The following is a 22,193-nucleotide window of genomic DNA, read 5'->3' as shown; positions in this document are numbered from 1 at the left end:
GAGAAAACACTCACTTCAACACGGGAATTCAGGCCTCAGAAAAGTTCTATGGCAGGCTGACTAAGCATTCGTAAAGAATGAATCCCTTGGCTCCCGAGCAGTGCAGAAAATGCTCCCCTGCCCTGTAGAAATCTGGGATTTAACTTTCTTTTTAACTTCAAAAAGGAAAAAAGGAGAAGTAGACAGACAGACCAAAAGGAGTCCAGAGTTGAAGGTTGGCCAGTTGGCAGCTCTTGAGCCACAGGCAGTTTGCAAGACACTCACGTCTCATCCCCTTGCAGTGCTGACCAAGGGATGCAGCGAAGCCGTGCTGACAGAGGGACTGAGAAGAATTCAAATCACCCAGTAAGTAAGCCAAGTAAGTACTAAAACCAACAGCAGCAGGATCAACCATTACCTGGAAACCAGAAGCAATATTAAAACAAAAAATGAGAAACCTTTGAGATCTTCTTTCTATAAATTCTTCCTTTGTCTCCAAATAATGTGATGCAAAATCCTGTGCCTCTGTTTTATACCTGAGTTTTGGTAGGTGGTCCTCAAGTCAGAAATAAGTCATCTGCCCCCCAAAGATCAGTCACTTTAATTGAGGATATGGAAAAGCAATATTCAAACCTAGCAGAGAAAGAAACTGAACCTAAGGGCTCTTGCATGTAGGAGAACAGGTAGGGAGAAGGTTGCTCACTGGGCTAGAGGCTTATTGGGCTCTAGTCAAAGACAAATTGGATTTATCAGCAAAGTATTTCTTATAGATTAGAGATTAAATAAGTAGGGCTGCAACAAGAAAGAAACTCTTCATCCATAAAAGCTGAAGGCTAGAAATGAAGGAAGAATTCCCTTGTTTTGAATTTTGTTGCATCCCCGGAATTTGAAATCTGCAGTTTTCCTCAGTTTGTTAGGCCTTGTGTGCTGTTTCTGTTTAGTATAGCTGGGTATTGAACCCTGTTGTGACCCAGTAATTCATTACATTGAACACTCATGTATTATTACCCTCCTCACTTCTGATATGAAGAGCAACAGGTAAGAGCCAACATCTTGGCTGGTTTCCTAATACTGACGCAGAAGGAATGCACAAGCCTGCTGCTTGGAAACTTGAAACTGGAGCCACAGGAACCAACCCAGCTTTGTGATTTCACCTGCAGTGCAAACACCTTGGATTATCCTCATCTCTTCAGAAACACTTGAAAGAGTGTACTGACGTAGTGCACATCTTAGGTAAACTATAATTACAAAAAGAGGCAGAAGGAATATGGTGTTAGGGTAGAAGAAGCAGGCAATGGGAAAATCAGGACCCAAAGGGCTGTTGTGGGGAGGTGGTTTTTGGGAAGCACAGGCAGGAGGGTATAAAGGAAAAGAGAGCCATGGAAGAGACACATACACATTACACCTACTCTGCTCCTGAAGAGCAAGGACATTTTTCATATATGAAACAGGAAATAATGTATTTGGCTATTCCAGTGAAATGTCTGATTGTTCAGTTGAAAAGTAGCACACCTATAATAGGAACCATAACATTGCAAGAACCAAGAATAGCATAAATAGTGAAGAAAAGATTTACTAATTCCAGTGACTAGTATTTCTGCTGTGTGCCCCAAGAGTTCCCAGTCAATGCAGAAATTTTGCTGAGGTGGAGGGTCTTTGAATTACTACTGATAGTACAACAAGCATGTGAAAAAAAAAGCCCTGATAAAGGCAATGATGTACCTTTGGCTCACAGATGGAAGCAATACAAAACCACCTTGGGACTAAGCCTTGCCAAGCTCTGAAACACTGCTGCATTAAGAGGCAAATGCTAAAGGACTGGTATATGTCCTTGATGGAAATTGCAGAAAGAATATATATAACTTATATATATATATATATATGTATAAAAACTGCTGAGAAATGTTCCTCTGTCAAATAATGGAAATATTTAAAGTGGAATCCTCTGGGGGGTGGTGCTCTAAACTTAATTAAAAATATATTTACTATTATCAGTTTGGTTAATAAGATTCGAGGATAGTTATAAAATCTGCTTGTGACGCGCATTTTAGAGCTTCTGCAAACATTTCAGAGGACAAGATGAGAATTCAAAATGGTCTCGACAGGTTGGAGAGAATGTAAACTCAACAAAGTTAAATTCAATAAAGGTAAGTGTAAAATGCTCTACACTTAGGAAGGACAAAAGAAATGCACAAAAGCAAAATGGGGACCATCTGGCAAGGCAGCAGTTCAGCAGAAAAACATCTAAAGCTTATGGTGAATTAATAACATGATGCTCAAATAGAAAAGACTAATCTCTTTCTGGGAGGCATTGCTACAGGAATTATATGTAAGACACAGGTGCAATATATTGCACTCGTCTGAGAAATTAGCATTGTGTTTCCAGGTTGGGGAACCAGGTGAGACAGAAGTAGAAGAATTGGAGAGATTCTGAAAGAGCAGGACTAGCAAGAGACACAAAACTGGCAGAGAAACTAAATATGGGACTGTCTAGAATGTCCTATAACACAGAGCATCCAGAGTTATGTAAAAGGTGCCCCTGCAAAAGAGGTTTCACAATACAAATGAATCTTATTTAGGGACAGAGAATTAGGACATCTTTATCCAGACTGGTAGAGGAACAATCAGCCATGCATATAAAAGGTTACTAACTTTAACTTAACACAAAAACTAATCAAACTTCAGGAAAAGGCAGTCAATATTTTCCCTCATAAAAGTATAAAAATAAAACTGTCCATAAAGAAGGAACAACTCCTACACTTTGTAAAGCCTGTTTAGTACATACTGAAATATTTTCAGAGGGGAGGCAATTTAATAGAAGAGAGTGAGGTATCCCTAATTGCTAATAATCAAAAAGAGTGGGACTGTTTGTATTTGAGATGATCCCAAGGTTACCGTTATCCAAAACTTTCTGACATGTTCTTTCCTTGTCGTAATTTAGAGAATGGCTTTGCCCCCCTTTCTGTGGTCAGCATGACTTCAGTCTCGGTGAAATCAGCCTCCAGCTTTTCCTTGTGTTGGCTTTTGAACAGGCAAGGGAGAGAAGGAGCTGAAGGCTCTGTGGGCATTGGCACAGGGCTGCAGTTCCCCTTGCAGGGACACTCCCTGCTGCAGAGCCACTGCCAGTGCAAGAACTGCAGCCCCTAAACCTCCTTGGTGAGCCTGCCTAGTTGTGAAGGAAACCTGCAGATACAGGAGGATCCATCAAATCCTTTTAAATAAACATGGAATGCCAGGCTTAGCTGAGTATACTGTTATGCCAGCAGGCTTCTTAAACCCAAAGATAACATTTAAAATTCTGCAAGATTATATAAGCCAATATTCTGGCCGCTTATGTTACTATCATTTGGTCAGTTTAATCTTTTTTTTTTTTTTTTAAATCCTAGACAGACTAGTCTATTTTCACAAGCAAACCAGTTACATTAACGGGTGGTAGGCATTAAGCTATCTTTTTATTTCATTCCATTCCTGCTTTGACCATTTCAGGGACCTCATCAGGCGAAACAGAGCCCACTAACTCACTGAAACTTCTCAGTTTGTAATGCTGACCAGCTCTGAAATCAAAGCTCTTTCTGGTTAGCACAGACCTGGGGAAAAAGGGATTTGTGTATGCTGATGCACATTTTTTGAGAGCAGAAAAATAAGTTATTGCTGTTCCACTGCAAGTGGATTATTAATCTTCCTGTGAATTTACAATACTCAAACATTGACCAAGGAAATACTGGAGATATTTATGAGCATATAATTCCAGAGAAAAACGTGCTCTGTTTCATTGCTGGGATCCAGAATATACTCCTTCACAATGATTCAGCATTAGAAAGAAGTTCTTTGTATCTTCCTTTCTCCCTGTGACACATCAGCCCATTTCCACATGGTGTGTCTCATATGGGTTCTAATTTTCCACTGTCTTCTAGTGCACTGTTGACACTGAATGATGATACAACAAAAATATTACTTTCTTAGGATCATACTTGAGAGGCAGATGCTGCTTTGCTGCAAATCAGCACATCATCAACAATAAATTATCCTGCTACTATCTGTACTATAAGGGGGTAGGAAGGGGTGGAATTATTAAGAATCAATCAAAACCTCTGCTTGAGACCCTTATCCCCACTTCTCATTCTGTCCATTGGGAAAATAACCTACTAAAAGCTAAAGGGATTCTCTCAGGTGACAGGAATGGACTTCACTCTTTCAATTTTATCTTCAATAATAAAGATTTAAATTAACTTTGGAGTGTACAAATATTATTCCTGTGATCCTCTGGGAGCAGCACACACAATATCCCCTGAAAACTGCACTCCCAGAATTCAAAATTTAATTCATAGCACAATGGCTCCTTCAGGACAAAATGCCAGACTCCTGAAAGCCTTAGCACTCTCTCTGCTCTGCTGCTGAAGGATTGCTATTCCTGGAAGATTTCAGCTCTGTAAGATAAGTGTTAATACATTCTTTCTGCAGGTCTCCGGGGCCTGAAGTTTGAATTTAATGTGAACTGAATAAAATCATTTGCTTTTAATCAGCATGGTCCATGAACCGTGGTTTGAGGCCAATATGTGACTCTAAGGTAAATGAGTTTAGCTCCAACTCCCTAATCCCCAGATAAGATCATAAAATCACCACACATCACTCAGCACTGTTTAGCAGAAAATGCCTGCCTCTGTAGTAATAACAAAACCCCTGAATTATAGTTGCTGGCGTCTCAAAGATGATGGCTCTTGCAGGTTCAGGTGAAGTACGTGATTCTGTGTGGGGAGGGTGGAGCGCTGCCAGCACAGCACAATAACCTCCATTTCACACTGATATTTGATTTCTGGAAATCTACTTAAAAAATAAACCATCCTCTTGCCCACTCTTTCTCTTTTAAACGCCACAATACGCATCCTTTTATACGTAATAATTCTGAGTTAAAACTCATGCTCTGCCATAGGTAAAATTCCAGAATCAATGTGGGAGTAACTCCTGCTGTGGATTGTTGTAATAACAAATTTAGTTATGATTTATTCTGTTTATTCACATTCGTGGATAAACATGGAAACTCAAATGCAGAGACAGTTGATGATGAAACAATTAGTGTTTTCCATAAAATTCATAAAATCACATATGCTGGAGAAGGAAAAGACTCAAATCTGCAACAGCCAAGTGTCCCTGTTCATATGAATTCACTGTTATTTCAAATATTGATGCCACCTCTCTTGATTACTTGCCACTAATTTGACTAAATGGAAAATTTAGTAGCAAGAACTTCTATCAAGCAACTAAGGGCAAATCAATAGCAAGAATTTCACTAAAATAGACAAGTATATATAAATTTCACCTCCCCAGCATGCAGAGATACTGCACATCTAACAGCATAAACCTGGCATGGAGCAGAAACAACCAATGCAACAAACCCTCCTGTTTAATAGGTAGAACCTCACCAAATGGAACACTTCTGTCAATCTAATGGAATAATCTTGCATGAGAAATATCCCTGAGAGAAAATGAGGAGGGAAAATACTCTGAACACACTATTTCTTACAATTTCTTCACAAAAGCCTGTGAGATCCTTTAAGATTCTTCACACAGTAAAGGATGAACTCAGCAGAAGACTCTCAATGTTTTTCTCTGAAGCAAGTTTCAGTATTTTTCATTTTATCATGTTATCTTTTCAAGAATCTTTTCTTCAAGGTGAATAGACTACGAAACAAACACACAGTTAACAGTGTGATAAGAGTTTAAAGAGCAGCAAATAGACATAAGCCAATAAATTCATGAATGCCAACGTTGCTCAGATATTTTTTGTACAATTTAAGCTACTACAATCAAGCACATCCTACTCTGGTGAGCTCTTGAGTGCCATACTAAATTCAGAATCATTCCATTATTAAGGTGCACGCAGAATAGCTCCAGATTTACCAAAAGCAGAACAGAATTTGTTCACAGACAGTGTTGTAAAAGCTTAATTTAAGATTCAACACAACCCCGGTGCTTTAAAACCATAGGATTTGCCAGTTTGAGTAGAGCCCTTGATTAATCTGCACAAGCAGCAAACCGGTCTAGAACGTGAGCAGAGCTATCTCACAGCTGTCCACATCTTACTGTGACTATTAATTCAGAGTTAATTAGAAACATATTTAAACTAAGCATATTAATCAAAGAAATCTGAAGTTAGAGTCGCTAAGAAAATAGTTACACTGTTTAAACTAAACTAATACAAATCAGTGTGTAGATTAGTTTTAACAGTTTGTATAATTCTCATTTGAAGTCAAGTGCAGAGAATTATCTGACACCACCTCTCACAAAAAAAAAAAATCAAAAGCAGTTTTGATTTGGCACAGAATTTTTAGGCAAGGGTGCCAAATCCTGAAAATATGTTGGGGCTATCCATTCATGCATACCTAGTAAATACTGTATAAATCTCTCTTAAAAAAAATCCCAAACCAAACCAATTGGTGATATTTAAATAGGAATTCAGAGTTAGACAGTGGTATTTTAAGAATATGTGACTTTACCCCTTGGATTAGAGCAAACACACAGTAATCTGAAAACATGTTCATACTCAGTGATTCACTATGAAGTATGAATATATTATTATCACATTGCTAATTATTCCATGCAGATGTGCTGCAGCATTTCCTTCCAGAAGGGCTCACAGAGAGTCCAGCCCAGAGGTTTTCAGTGCCCTTTTTCCTGGTTCCTTTCTGACAAACAAGAACACGATCATCGTTGCCTTTGCCTTGTTTCAAGGTGAATCTCTTGATTTGGTTTCTCCCTTCGTACTCCATCACCTCCCCTCCCTTGTTTGACCTCCTTCTGTGGAACTTTTGAGTCTACATTTTTTGCCCTTTCGACATTTATTCGCTTTTGTTTCCATGCTTGAATTCGTACATTTGCTGCCTACACACTCTGCACGTGGCAAAATTCTCCACCCTGTGCACGTTCCTGCTGCTGCCCCTGTGCCCAGGTGTGTTCTCTGCAATGAGGAGCTGTGGGGCAAGAAACAACCACAGGGCACGGGGCAACTGCATTAGAGAACTCTCCAATGACAGATGGGAGCAAAACGCTTTTAAATCCCAGCTTTTCACAGATGGGGGGAAAACCTCTGTTAATACCAAATGTATTGACTGACTCAGATAAACCAAGCTGTCAGGCAACAAGAATGTTTAGAATACAGTGACGCATGGACAGGAGCAAAGCCTCAAAAATGCAGGAATTTTTTGTAACCTCTCTATTGTATTCCAGCTCGGAGCTAAAACATTCATAATACCCACCAGCACTAACTGATATTAACTCTGCTAAAGTGGTTTCTTCTACATTTGGTTTTGGGATGGGGAACAGACAGGGATTTTTTTTGTTTCCTTGGTTTTTACATAGCAAGAACTGACTTGGTCCTGGCTAAAACTTCAGTGCCACTGAAATATTGTCAGGGTTATATTTGGATGCCAAATCCACCAAATCTGAAGTGACAAGAAACAACTTCACAGCATTTATCTCAGGTATGGCAGCAGAACACAAACATAGGGGAATAAGGAATACTTTCTTTCAAATGCAAACCTACATGGAGCAGGTAAAGTTTTGTCATCTGACAAGAGACCTGCCTGCCATTCAGTGCATGTTTGCAGTAGTAAATGGGAACATATCCTATCTTGCCTTGTGGGACAGTTTGGGTTTAGATTCATAGGGATAAGCAGACAATGTATGCTTGTTGACTAACAAGACAGGAAATAGCAGCAAAGGTACCATTAATTCCCTGCTGTTTTAAACGGGCTCCACACAATAAAGGACAAAGCATTGAGCATGTCAGGCTATTTGGCTGTGGACAGGACTGGGTGCTCAGTGACACTGCTGCAGAGATAATTGGCACTGGAACACAGGCTGAAGGACCCAAAGCAATGGAATGAGAAACACTGACAAAATTGCCAAGTGGGAACCAGGGACTGCTGTCGTAATACCTAAAAAATAAAAACTGTCTTGATGGCAAGTTAGAACAAAAAAATATTTCAATTGCTCAAAGAAATGTGACCTCTGCTCTGATTTGGAAGGACTGAAATCAGTACATGGCCAGAAGCGGATATTTAGGCTCCTACACAACAGGGATTCCAGGAGGCAGTTATGTACCTCAAAAATGCAGAAGCCTGTAAGGTGTTTTTCTTTGAGCTGATAAATTAGGTTTCAAGGATAGTATTTGGGTGTCAGGCACACAGAGCCATGGGCTTTGAAATCCAGAGGTAACACGCTTGACACAAAGATGTAGTTCTGTGACAGCCAGTTGCAAATATAAAACAAGCTTTCAGAACAGGAGACAAGGGAAAACACTGGGAACACTCAAGAACAACTATAAAATACTTTTCCCAGGAAAACCATTTAACACATTATTATTGTAAATTTACAAGAAGAATTTAAATTATTAGTAGGAATGATAATGTAGAGAAGACATTGAAGAGTTATGAAGGAAGAAGATTGATCCATGTGATCTTTTCTGCTTCTACCATTAATGATCTGAAGTAACATGATGTAACTGAAAGTTCTCTCTTGATTAGGGGTTAGAGGTTTGTCTAATTAAAGAATCACAAAATCATTCAGGTTGGAAAAGAACTTTAGGATCATCAAGTTCAACCACTATAATATATTATAAATTATGAATGATTGTACCTCAGACGAAACATCACAAACAATGATCAGAGCTAAGATATGGAATATAAATGGCCTCCATGGATGTCTTATTTGATTTGCATATTTTAAAATTAAAAAAAATGTGAAAATATGCTCTGCTGGGATTCATTCCCAAGCCTCAAGATTAATCAGGTTGCCCTCTAAAGCCTTTGATATATTCTTGCCCATGAAAAAACCCCACTTTACTGAAAACAAATACCCACAAGATAAATTCTTCCAGAGCCATGTAGGAGTCAAAAACTGTTGATCAATAAGTGGATGTGCCCTAAACACATCTTTAACTGAATTAAAAGGGAACCCTCACACACCTTGCCAACCTCTATGTAAATGTCTCCTACAAAAATATGCAGCAGGTTATGAGCTGGCAGACAGGGCTGAACTGAATGTAATTTTTCTGGTGTGCAGAGCCAGCTCTTTCTTTTTTTCCCATGTTACTGATCCTGTTGCTGCCTGATAAGCAAATTATATTTCTCACAATTGCTATGTAAAACATGTAATTAGCATTCCAGTGCACCAAATTGCTGCCAGCCCACTCCACTGGTTTGAGATCTAGGAATACTCGACTGATTAATGCTTCTGATACTGATTTCAGACCATCCCTACAATTAAGTTGCTACTTTGCTATTTCACAGTGATGGTATAAAAGGTGGGTGATAGTTTGGAGGAAAAAAAGCTCTATTAAACTAGAACTTTGATGGGAAATATGTGGGAAAGCTGATTTACCCTTGACTTGGCTGGTGTCTGTCTTTGATAAATGAGGAACAGCAGAAGAAATCCTCTTAAGTCAGGAACCTGAAATGTCTTTGATTCTTTTTTCTTAATGGTGGGCCAACATGTTAATTATTAGAGTGTGTTTTGCCGAGAAAAAACAGTTTTATTTTTGTATAGAGAATATCAATGTGAGGTCAAGTAAAGAGCCTAGTAATAGTTGGATAACTACCCTGAGATATATATGTCACACACGTAAGAAATAGTACTCATGACTTAAACTAAGACATGCAATTCATGAATGGGTGCTAAAGAATGATGCTTCAGAGCTGTTTTCCAACTTCACCTTGCAACACCTGCAGCTCATTGTTTCCAGCAGGACAGGGTGAGAGTAGGAGAACTCTTGACTTCTGTTGTAACTGATTCTTTCAATGATTTTGTGACTGTTCAGAAGGACAGACTTAAATCTGGCAGACTAACTAATTAAACAAATATGTTAACTAGGCTTTTGCTAAAAAGTTGCCAGCCAGCAACCTGGCTAAAGTGTGTTTTGTTCATTACAACAGGGACTTTTTTTCTTACACTGTCTTTTATTTTTAAAACTTGGTTAGAGTCCTCTTTGAGAATGGCATGATAATAATGTGATGCACACAGTGTCTTCACAGACTTTGCCTTTGCTATTAATTCATTTCTGGAGTGTCCTAAACTTACCAAGTTGATTGTCATACTGAGTATGACAACTCAAGTTTTACAACATAAAGACATAGATGGTTTGTACTAACAGGCCTTGAAATCTAAATCTGATCAATTGGTCCCACAGTAAACTTCGTAATATTCAGAGGGAAGGTCAGAAAACCAAATCTGATTTTGAAGCTCACCTCCAAACCCTTGCATTTCCTGAAACTGAGTTCACCAACAAAATTGATTAGTTACCATGATTTATTAAATAGGCATTAAAGATATAATGCCTTACATTGCTCTACAGTGGACAGAATGCTTCTAGATTTTACTTAACTAACAGATAAAACATCTTAACTCAGACTTGATATATGCCATAATTTTACCTGCAGGGAGTAATTCAATTTATTGTTTCCAACACAGCTCAGTAGCAGTGATGCCAGAGCTGAAAAACTGGCCCTGGCACAGTGTAATTGGGGCCCTCCTGTGCTGCAGTCACTCACCCTTAGATGAGGAGGGGGGGCTCTCTCACATCCCATGGCAGAGCCCACACCAGGACACAGTTTAACCTGCCCCCAAGAGAAGGACTCCAACCAACCTCTGAAGGATTTTTGTATGGCTACTGAGGCACACCAGGACAGGTAACACAACCTTACAGAAACTCTCCTAAGATAATGCAGCTTTTCAGAAGACAACAAACCAGGAATTTACCAGTTACAATTTCAGAGCAGTCCTATCTATCTCTCAAGACTGAAAGACTTTCCCTCACTGGAAGTTTGCTCCTGGAAATTACTCCAAGTTAACAAACGGTAACTCATTTCTCTCCTGCCACTGCTCTCCAGTTTTCCTGTTGCAATTGCAACTGATATTTGTATCTTGGATGACAATGCCAAGAAATGTGTTATGAGGGAAAAGAAACATCCCTACAAAATGTATGTTAAAAAACAGTAGCAGTGAGACTGCTGTCAGTAATATTCTTAAATCGTTCCGTTTGAGTGTTGATGAAAATTTATGGAATTGTTTCCCAGCTGACCATTGTGGAATATTTAAATCATCTGATGATTTTGTAAAAAAAGCGAGTGCAAAACAGATCGATCAGGTACTGCTCTACTCATTAATATGCATTAAAGATGAGCGTGCCTAAAGCTCGACAGGAGATTTAGCAACCCTTGCATTAGCAAATACATGTCTGGTATCCCTTTTGACTCCCTTTACATTAGTTTAACAGTGATTAACAATTCCCATTCTCACGTAAGGGAAAATGATTTAATTATTCATGTTGACAGGTCAGGTTGTAATCAAAGCCAATTTGTTACCCTTAAGGGCGAGGAACCAAAAGGTCTTTATTGCAAACACACCAAGCACACCGTTAAAAAAAGGGATCGATACCTTCTTTTAATTGCTTGTGTTTTCTTTAAATGGGTAGAAGCATTTGCTTGAAAATTAATGTAGTAGTGGCCACTGATGTCACACTGTAGTCAGTACAATTCATAGTAATGGTAGGACAAGTTGATCTTATTTCCATCAGCTAAGATCTAATGTACCAAGAAATTATATTTTACAAAGTATTTTAAGAACACTTGAAAACACTGGGGAGTTCAGAAAAATAGCATATACCCTCCCAGTTCCATTCTTGGGATATCCCAGATCTTCTGAATTGGACAATTAAAACTAGCATTTAAATGCTATGGAAGCTGGTGCACGCTGAAAGATTTATCAGTTCCTTCTCTTCTAGTGGCACATTGGGCCCCTCTAACTGCTTCTGAAAGGAAACCACCTTTTGAGGGTAAGCAAAGCATGCTCACCCTCACCTACATATCTGATAAAGAATACTAATCACTTTAACTAAGAAAGTAAAATTAGAAAGTTACTTGCAATTCTTATAAGAAAAAAAAAGGCACGTATTAACCTACATTTTTATGAAAGACTTGAACTTGCAGTATCTACATGGCTTGAGGGTGACACAAAAATGGGTAACAGATAAAGGAATTGTTGTAATTAGTGTGGCTTTATAACACAACAAAATAGGATTTTTTAAGGCTTACCATAGTAGATCTAAACCGATAAGTTTATTCCAGTTATCTTAGACAAGAGGTAAGGCTACTTGTTTATTAATATTTCTCTCAAGGGATTGACTGCTTGACTGTAAAGGATTCTTGTAAGTTGAGACAGACTTTGGGTTATCAGGGAGAAGCTTATTTAACTATAGCTGTGTTAGCAAATACATGGGAAAAGTGATTGACTTGTAAAATAGGTATTGTCTGGTTTTACTAATTGGTGTCCTGGGTAAGAATTCCCAGGAAAATATGTGGAAAATTTTTGGTTTATTTTTACAATATATAAAATGAAGTGTGTTTTGACCAGGCTGACCAGGTAAAGGAGTATGGAATTTGTAATAGACAAAATATTGTGAAGAAATAGTTATTCTAATGGTAGAATAGTGGAGCAAGATGAAGTGAATAAAGAAGTTAGTATGATTTAATCTTGCTGTGACACATATGTTGATGAAATTATGGCAACAACAGATTTTCCCTGAGTTTACTGGGAGATTATGCATGCCATACATATAATTAATGAATATGTAAATCAGCACCAAGAGAAAAGGGATTCTAAAAATTACTTTTTACAGCTGTTCCTTATGGTCATGCTGCAATGCCTGCTGTATATTCTGTTCCAGACAAATTGTAGTGTGAGTAGGAAAGCTTCTCTTTTGATTCTTCCAATAAAGATAGCTCCTATCTATCTGGATTCGGCAGAAACTCCACTACCTCATATTAATTTAAGCAATATTTTTCCCAGGGACAAGCCATCTAACATCATTGACAGCCCCAGGAAATCCATGAGTTACATTTAAGGACAAGAGGATCATGTTTGCAGTGTGCAAACGCTCAGGGCTGTTTGCTAGAGGGCAGTTAACATCCTGCCTTGCAGTTCTGGCAGCTTCTTAACTCCCCACCAGCATGGTGTGAATGTACAGACAGCTCAGCCTCCTGCTGAGCTGAGCTGGGATAGCTTTGCAGGAGCTGGAACCTGTGGAAGCTCCACAAGTCATCCCAGAGCTAAACCCCAAAGGTTCAGAGGTGGTTCCATGGCAGGGGGTGTATTTACATTGCACCTCCCTCCACACCCTGTGGCAGCCAAACTATCCAGATTTTTCCATACCTGGGGGGGATCCTGTTCTCCAGCAGGTAAGAAGTTAACTCTGCACAGGTCTAAGTGCCAAACCCAAACCTGTTCAGTTCCAGACTGAGCCAGTGGCTCCCAAGGCTGAGTCCATCTCTTCTTATTTTGCATTAATAGCCCCCAATGTTTCTTCAACTGCCACTGAATGGGCTGATGGACAAAAGGTGGGTGACACAAACTTACCTCCAACTTCGATGGGCTGAAATGAGCTGCAGCCTTCTGGTCAGGAGTTTGATGGCTCAGGCCCCTCCTGCTCCATAACAACACAGCAGGAGCAAATTACCAGATGTACCCCGGTGACAAATGTGCTCATTAGCAGAGGTTGCTGCTTTGCCAGGGAAGACAAGCCCTTCAAAAGCAGAATTCTTCATGCTGGAAGACTAAGAACCACAGCAGCATTTTGCTTTTTTAGATCTCCAAATTAGTACACGTTTTTGTCACATCAGGCTTCTACATCTGTTTACATGTTGCAAATATTTATGAATATTAATTACCATTTCTTCCAGAATAGCTGCAAATGAGTTAGTTAGGAACCTGTCATCTTGTTTATATTGTCTAAAGAAAAATTCAAACCACAATAGAATACGAAATTCAGCTAACATTCAGTCTGCAATCACTGTTTTTGAATACATAAATTGGTGCACTCAGAGCCTTCACATAACCTGAGGTAATTTTTTGTCCCTACTGGTTACATTTTGACCCAATAAATAAATACAAGAGCTGAAATATATAGTATGATCACATTCCATTAATAGTTAGGCAAAGCATGGATCAAATGGTTCAGTGTTGGACTCTCAGCTCAAAGAGGCCAGCAACTTCAGGAGGTGCTGGATACAACAAGCTGAGAATTACAGAGAATAAACCCCTAAAGTCAGCAATAAAGATAAATTACCAATAAATAAATTATATACTGACAAATAATAAAGGCTTAATTGGTAAATATTTAACATGGGAGTTTTCCTTCCCATACACCTTCTTCCAATATTATTAAGCTACTAATTTCAGTGTTTTATGAATGCAAATTGCCTTTTCTCCATACTCAGTTAATTTTGTCTCTAAACAATGATGAAGTGTCTTCATTCATTCACATTACATACTCTGGATCATTCATACACTCCAGCCAGCAATACTTAGGATTTATGTTCTTCCCTCCATTTGGGGAGAATAGAACAAATATAAATTGGCAGCACAAGTGTAACAAAAGGTCCTTTGAAATATTTGTCTTTGACCCTTCTGTAAATATCATGTTTTAAAAAGAGGCTTTGCAGAAAGGCTCAGCTATAGCCAACTGTTGTTTTCATTAATATTGTCAGATCCCAAAGTTCTGTCTGTGAATTAGAATCCTCCCAGGTTTTGTCTTTCTCATTGAAGAAAGCCCCTAATCTAAGTCTGTTAATCAATGGGTGCAAGAAAATAAATTAGCAGTGCTTTTATAAGAGGCAGTCTTAGACTGATAACACTCTGTAATGTTTTTTCAGTGCACAGGAGAAAATTACTTGTATGAGGGACAAGCTTCTAATTGTCTAATGCCCAAATGCAAACCCCTCTGATATGGAGAGTGGTGAAGGAGAAAAAGTCAGCCACCAAGTAGAAATAAATCTCACTACATGATCTGCCCAAGGTAAGTGGCTTTTTGACTTTAAATTACTTTCGATGGATACTTGTTCACTCCTTTTCTATTAATTTTCAATTAAAACTTGCATGCATTAAATTTCAATATCAGAGAGGTCTGAAAACACTTCCAAAGCTCTCATGCAGCTGACACATAACAATCAGAAGTCTAAAATTTTACACATTGCTTCATGAGAAGTCTCTGCACGCAGATTTTACATCATTTTTTCCACTTGCATGCCAAGGGAATAATGTGAGGCATGTAAGTTAAAATAAAGGTTAATTCCCTCTCTCACACATATTACCCCTTTTATAACTGACTTATGTGCAACAGAAAACAATGTACAGAATGAATTAAAAACAGAAAACAATGTACAGTATGAATTAAAGCCCAGTTGAAGTTAATGACTGCTTTCTCTTTTCTGGGGCCATGGTCTCAGCTCGGTGGCCATCAATCCCCAGGAAGTGCCTGGGTCCTGGAATCATTATTGTTTAATTGAAAGGAAAGCAACCAACACAGTAGAAAACATATAGCCTTCTAAGCAGAATGTATGAAGTACAGGCTCACACTGAGGAACTCTTTTCTTCCACACCCTCAGATCAGGAGCTGAGAACAACCTGGGAGGGGAAATAAATCTGAGGATACAAAGAGCTTCAGCAACAAACCAGCAGGTCATAAATAAAACCCCCCACAAACACCAAGCGGTTTTGTTTTTCTTTTCTCTCTTTCTTTTCTTTTTTTTTTTTCTTTTTTAATCATTATTCACCCTGACATGAATCCTAATTAAAATTTTACACAGTGTGTCTTTTAATTAGCCATGGCTGGAGTGGTGAAAGCTATCAATATTTAGCAGGATAATTGTATGAAATTACTTTTCAAAAATGAACAGCAGGCATGAATCCACTCAGCAGCAGGGGGTTATTCAGCCACACACTGTGCAAGATGGGGTGCCTCAGATAATGTGTGAGAGATAATAATGCACACAGGGAGGGACACATGCTGCCATATTTTGTGCTTCATTGGTTTTCTGCAAACAGCATTTGGCTCTTGTTGCACTCAGGACATCAGGGTTCACACAAGCTTTAAGCTGGCGATTTTTATCTTTATGTTGTTGATTTATTTTAACTCAAATACAAGGATGTGTTTAATAACAAGGCACACAAACAAAACACTGAGACACAGCTCCGTGTATGACCTAGTTTGATTATACTTTGCAGAGGCTAAAAGTGAACAAGATCAAGAACAGAGGTCTTCGTTCTTCCTCTTTTTTTTAGCAAAAAGAAAAGAAAAAAAGCCTTGCCCATCCTGGCAGAATACAAATCAGTAAATTAATTTCTGTTTTGCAAATCCATGGTGTAAATGTACTCAGCTTGATTTTAAAACAGGTTTGCAACAGTTCACTTCTCACATAATCTTTCACTCTTTTCTTTTACAAAAGAACCAGGACAGGGAATTTGCAGCATGACATGCATGCTATTTGCTTTCTGCACAGCAAAAAAAAAAAAAAAAAAAAAAAAAAAAGGCAGGAAACACCTGCAAATGTTTCCCACGTGCACCAAGGAAACATTCAGTGATATCACACAGAGTGGGGTTCTGAGGCAGTTGTCACAGTGCAGTCTATGGGACAAAGGCCTTGAGGAACTATGTATCTAAGAACACAAATCCCAGCACACAGATTCCCTGCACAGCCAGCCAGGTATAAAAAGCCCAAATGAGAGCAGTAGCAAAGGGCACGTTCAGGTGAAATGGATGCAAGAACCAGCTCGGTAGGTTTAGAAGATGTGAAGGAATATGTCTCTTCCTTTACCATCACAATAAAGAGGATTCCCTCAGTTCCAGGTAATTTCCTCCTCTCCTGCAACTGGGCAGGTAGAGCAGAATATTGGTGTATGTCCAAGGCTCCTAATAATACTAGAATTAAATGCAAAGGGCCAAACTGGTACTGAAATTTCTGCTCATCAGGAGGGTGGAAGATTAGTGACTGAAAACCATATGGATCCTGTACAAGATGACAGCACTTGTATGTTTTCAGAACACAAAAAACCCCACAGTGCAACAGCCCCCTAAAATGCCCATAACTTCAGTATACTCTGGCTTTGTCTTTTTTATTCTTCTTTTCCTTTTTCACAGTACGAGATGAATAGGAACAACCTGGGCCCACGATGCAGTATTTCAGCAGAAACATTAGTTATATCCTAGATAGGGCACATCACGCAGCACCAACTCATCCAAATCTTTTCTGTCATTCTTTACAGCCAAGTCAGCTATAAAACTCTGAGCCCAAAGACATCCAGCCACGCTGTGGATCATCTCAATGCACAGCACACCAGCAACACAACAATTACAAAGCTGCTGGTGGAATTAGATTGACAGGGACACGAGAGGTTTACAAGGCGAGAGCAGCAGGAAAGACTTTTTTTTTCACAGCTTAACAGAAGTGTAAAGCACTGAGGGTCAGAGCCCTGAGTTCAGCACTGCTGAGTGACCCCTCACAGGCTCAGACCTACAGCCCTGTGCAGCTACAGGAGTCCCTTCACTGAGCTGGAAAGGGCTCCCAAAGCAAGTTCGTGTGCGAGCCTGGGAATCCAAAATCTTGTTCTCGCTGCTGCCAGAGAGCGGTTGAGTGACTTCAGCCTGTTCATTTCCCCCTTCTCTGCCTAAGTTTCAATTTAAACAAAATCACAGCATTTTTTACAGCCTCCATTGAGTAACAGTTGTAAACCTCTTTCAGATTCCTGGGAGGCTGTATGCTGGTGCTAAGTATTTTTGACACTAAACACAGGACCGTGTACAGAGCTGGCGCTTAACGGTTTAGCAGGAAAGATGACAGACACAAAATATTGGGAGAATTGGAATGATACATCATTCCTTAAGTTAAAAAATTAAAAAATAAAAGTTAAAATCCAAGATAACTCATTTACCCAACTAACTACTTTAAACAGTTCTGTATAAATACCAGAATTTACCCTTCTCTAAGTATGAATCAGATCACAATCAGAATTTTTTTGTCATTAAAAAAAAAAAGTGAAGACAAAACATGAAGGTTATGGGAGCAAAAGAAACAGACTTTCTGATGAGTATGATGGACACAACAAATTTAGAAAAAGCAGCCTGACACGTGATTAATAGTCAGAGAACTTTGGGTGGCAAAATTGCATTAAAGTGACTACATCAACTGCTTTGACTTCCAGGCTACAGCAGACCCTCAGTTGATATGCAGCACCTCTTAATGCAACACACAATGGAAGGGCAGTAACAAGAATTCAGAAGTACAGGAAGACTCACTGAGTGGTACAGCCACTGTAAGAAAAGGACTATTTTCATGATTCCATGGAGTGTCAACATTAGAGACCGACCAAGGCTGGCAATATCAGCAGGCTGATGTTTGCCAAGTGTCCTGAAGATGGGAAGCTGTGGCTGAAGGCTGGAGTTTGGGGGGGGGGGCACTGGCATCAATAAATTGCTCCTTCAGTTGACATAAAGCAGCAAAGGAATGAAGTCCTCTGGCAGTATCTGTTACACACCTCGAGGGGCACAGCCTGGGCTTCAACACTGGTTGCACACCCTTGCTCCTACAAACCATCACCCTGACACTTCCAACTCCCACACAAATAAATTAGAAAAATAATTACATGCAATAATCCTTCTAGAGCCAGCAGCATCTGGATTGGGTGAGTGACCCCAGAGATCTTGTTACACATTCACATCATTCACAATACATTAATCTTGCTGCCAGTAAAAGTAATTGCTTAAGAATTAACTTGGGTATTTATAAAGGCCCTCTATCCTTCATGTCATTTAGTGAGCCTTGCAAAAGATACAGTAAGAAAAGGGACATTTGGATTAAAAAAGAAAATAGTGTTGGAATAGTGGGAATCTGCCACAAGTAAAAAAGAAATCTAAACATAAAGTGCTACAATAATCTATAAACTGGGTGGTTGTCTCTCCACAACGTTGATAGGTAATGAACACCAAAATCTCTTGGATGTTTTGAAGAAAAAAAGTACTAAACAATAAGGCCTGGATTTTAGACAAATTGAGTATGTAGCCCCGATAATCCAGGCCTGAAACAGAAGGTTTAACGGGCAGAAATACCTCAGTAGAAGAGTAGTTGAGTCTATTTTTCTGAGGATAATGTGTGACTACAATACTGCAATAAAGAAGTCATTTAGTTGCATATAAGCTGTCTGAAACCTTGGCAAGTTTGCCATGCATTGTATAATGCAGGGCATTCATTTTAATTCTGCTTCCATCCAGAACTGGTGAATGGTGTTGATGTTATGAATGAAATGAACATAAATTTATTTCTCCTGTTTTTTTTAAATACCAATTCGCGTCATTATCTCTGTCACAGCCACCAACATCTTGTGCTATGATATGTACCCTTGGTCTTTTAATAAGGAGAAAATGTGTAAGAAATATTCCAAGCAGAATTCACAGACCTTTAGTCCAGGAAACAGGAGAGAGAAGGGAAGGGAACGGATACAAGCTCAGAGGGCACTGCAGGCTGGACTCCAAGGGCAGGGATGGTCACTGGCAGGCAGTTGTCTGTGAAAGCAAACACGAGACAGGGATGGGAAAACCACCCACTGGGAATAGCAGGGTGGTGGAATCCCTGCTGTGTAAGCAAGGCCCACTGCCCCCATCCCCACGGCATCCCTGCAGTGGGTCTGATGCCCCCCTGCCACCCCAGTGCTGCAAGAGCCCTGCCCTTGCTGGGTGGCTTTGGCAAGGTGCTGTTCCCCTGCTTCTCCCCCTGCCTCTGTGCCATGGCAGGATGGGAGGGTGGCAGGTCCATCCTGCTCCCCCCCACGGCTCCTGGGGCTCCATCCTGATCATGGTGAAATCTTCTGGGCTGAGGATAATGTCAGTGCTGTTGGGGGCACGACACTGTAGTTGGGGGTGAGCAGCTGCTCAGTTTGCACAGGGGGATGGCTGCAATCAGGTGCCATCAGGTCCCCAGGTCCCCATCTCTTTTCCCTTTGGATTAACCAAGGCACAGAGAAGCAGTTAATATAAAATCAAAGTAAGTCAATGGAAAACTCCTAAGTGACTTCTTGGTGACCTAAGTCATCAAGTCATTAGTCCTCATTCCTTTCCCAGCAGTAAATTATTCCTCAAGGGGTAAAAAGTTAACTTTAAGCTATCATGTCCCTGACAAGGGTAATATCCTTTATGTAACCTCTTCGGATTGCCTCTCTGTATCAAAAGTGCTGTGTGCATCACTGAGGTCTTTAAAGAACAGGAATTCAGGAAGGTCAAGACCTAAATGATGTATTTCCCTTCAGCCTGCAGGTAAGCGAGAGCAAATTTTCTCAGCACAGTTTTAACAGTCAGATCTTTAACATTTATCCTTCATATCAAAATCAATATCGATTTAGGGCTGGGACACAAAGATGAAAACAAATCCAAAAATGTTTCAAGCATCTCCAGAAAGGAAAAAACATTCTTCTTGGAATCTATTTACTTTCTTAAATAACAGTCATCAAAATATAAAATCATTGAGGAAAAACAAAAGACTATTGTAAGAAGTGAGTTAAAAACATGATTATGGAAGCGCAGTACTTGACCAGGTGAAAACATTATTTAACACCTTAATAAGAGCTTCAACCAGTTTCTAAAGATCCCAAAGCAAAAACTTTGTGAAAAAATGCACCTAAAACTGAGCAACTTTATTTATAAAGTATTTTTAGTACCTCCAGAATAATTTTTGCTTGTACATGGGTCCAGAATTTCCATGCTAAATATCTGGAGAAAAGAGAACTTCCACACATTCACAGACATGTTTTGACTTTAAAAATATCTTCTGGAGGGATAAAATAAGATGCAGAATGCTTTCTGTACAATAACTTAAATTATAATGCTCATAGCTATTCTGTTGCAAAGGAGATGCAAAGCTTAATAACCATGTGCTTTTGTAAATTTAAAGTTAAGAATAGCTTTTTTGCTCTCAAATTAATTTGGACCTTTAAGCAAAATTCTTCGTTAACTTCTTCTCTGAAAGCTTTGCTATGATCTCTCCAAGAACAGGATCAGAACTTCCCTCCCCTCTCCAAGAAGTTTCTATGTATTAACGTTAAGCTGTCTGTGCAGCACAGTAAGTTAGAAAAACTACATTATTTCAGCCATAGCAGGTGGAACTCACTTTAGAGGATGCCCTTTAGTCAGCGGTGAGTTTGACCCACTAACCTGCCCCAGCTGACTTGCAGCACTGGGGGTTTCTTTTTTATTTCAAAGCCATTTTAGCACTTGATACCTCCTAGATAATCCCTTTAAGCTCCTTGCTTCACAAAGCAAGAACACTGTGGAGAGGCAGCTGAGGAACTTCATTAGAGCCTGATTAGCAAAGACCAGAAAATGGGTATCAATTCAAATAACTCCAGTGGACATTCAGTGCTGAACTGGGAAGAGGGTGGAGATGACAGCAGTATTCCACTCTTTCTTCCTCACAAACACCCTGAGACCTGAATGCATGAAGATTATAGATGAGTCAATAAAATGTTTGTCTCCCTGTATTTACCAGATAACATATAGGACACATTCAAATTAGAATTATTTGTCCCAAGCAGCAGAGAGCACATAATCTGCTGCTGCCACGTGCTGTTGGCAAATGGTGCCACTTTTAACATCTCACCATCATTTCATTTAAAATAAGTGCAGCATCAGCATACAAGTGTTGGTCCCAGATGGAAAAAATCCCTAGAAGTGAGAAGCTGCAGATCAATTTCCAGAACACATTTTTTTTTGATTGGATATTGCTTTTTAGCTCAGATTAAATGTTCACTTAAACAAGGTAGGTGTGAAGGCATCAAGAGAAGACAGCAACTGGGTATGGGCTACTTCAGAATTCTAAAACAAGTTGATCACAGGTAACAGAGGACCTGAATTAAATCACCTTGCTTTTACCCTTTCAGCATAAGTATAGATGAGCTGTCATTCTACCAGCAGGAGAATTTATTTCCCAAAATAGCTTCTCAAATGGAAACACTTAAAATCCACTTTGAATTCACAGCTGAGTCAAGGCTGTGTTTATTCCTATTATTTCTGTCATAATGTACCTTAAATTTGAAAAATGTTGTTGAAGTATTTGTAGTGGGATAGAAATAAAGAAATGGCTTTTTTAAAAAAAATTATCTTTTTGTTCTTATTCCCTCTGGTGACCAGCATATCCCAATCCTGTCTTGCAATCCCTTCTGCTAATTTATCAGTATTGTTTCATTCTAAATGAAACTTCTTATTTGTCTTCCTGGGGGCAATTAATTTTTTTTTTCTTGTCTGGTCTGCCTAAATAAGCTATCAATTTTATTTTCAAGGTAATTTAAGGTGGGAATACAGCTCTTATTTGATAACTACCAGCCTAATGTTGAGTAAACAAATG

This window comes from Pipra filicauda, unplaced genomic scaffold (genome assembly GCF_003945595.2).
Source record: "Pipra filicauda isolate LSUMZ 115617 unplaced genomic scaffold, ASM394559v2 scaffold265_size1292809_pilon, whole genome shotgun sequence".
Classification (NCBI taxonomy): Eukaryota; Metazoa; Chordata; class Aves; order Passeriformes; family Pipridae; genus Pipra; species Pipra filicauda.
The sequence above is the reverse complement of the archived record's forward strand: the minus strand, read 5'-3'. Positions refer to the sequence as shown.